Source organism: Arachis stenosperma, chromosome 7 (genome assembly GCF_014773155.1).
Source record: "Arachis stenosperma cultivar V10309 chromosome 7, arast.V10309.gnm1.PFL2, whole genome shotgun sequence".
In the NCBI taxonomy this organism is placed as follows: domain Eukaryota; kingdom Viridiplantae; phylum Streptophyta; class Magnoliopsida; order Fabales; family Fabaceae; genus Arachis; species Arachis stenosperma.
In genome coordinates, this window is record NC_080383.1 from 4311942 (window position 1) to 4312898 (window position 957).

Below are 957 nucleotides of genomic sequence, written 5' to 3' on the forward strand. Positions count from 1 at the left end.
GAGGATGCCTTTTGGTCTGTGTAATGCTCCTGCAACCTTTCAGAGATGCATGCTATCCATCTTCTCTGATATGGTGGAGAAATTCCTGGAAGTCTTCATGGATGACTTCTCAGTATATGGAGACTCATTCAGCTCCTGTCTTAACCACCTAGCACTTGTCCTGAAAAGGTGCCAAGAGACTAACCTGGTTTTAAACTTGGAGAAATGTCACTTTATGGTGACTGAAGGAATTGTCCTTGGGCACAAAATTTCAAGCAAGGGAATAGAGGTGGATAAGGCAAAGGTAGAGGTAATTGAAAAATTACCACCACCTGCCAATGTTAAGGCAATCAGAAGTTTTCTGGGGCATGCAGGATTCTACAGAAGGTTTATAAAGGATTTTTTGAAAATTGTAAAACCTCTGAGCAACCTGCTAGCTGCTGACACACCATTTGTGTTTGACACACAGTGTTTGCAGGCATTTGAGACCCTAAAAGCCAAGCTGGTCACAGCACCAGTCATCTCTGCACCAGACTGGACATTACCATTCGAATTAATGTGTGATGCCAGTGACCATGCCATTGGTGCAGTATTGGGACAGAGGCATAACAAGCTTCTGCACGTCATTTATTATGCCAGTCATGTCTTAAATGACGCACAGAAGAATTACACAACCACAGAAAAAGAGTTACTTGCAGTGGTCTATGCCATTGACAAATTTAGATCCTATTTAGTAGGATCAAATGTGATTGTGTACACTGACCATGCTGCTCTTAAGTACTTACTCACAAATCAGGATTCAAAACCCAGGCTCATAAGATGGGTATTGCTTCTGCAAGAGTTTGATATAGAAACAAGAGACAGAAAAGGGACAGAGAACCAAGTAGCTGATCATCTGTCCCGAATAGAACCAGTAGCTGGGGCGTCCCTCCCTTCTACTGAGATCTCTGAGACCTTCCCAGATGAGCAACTCTTTAC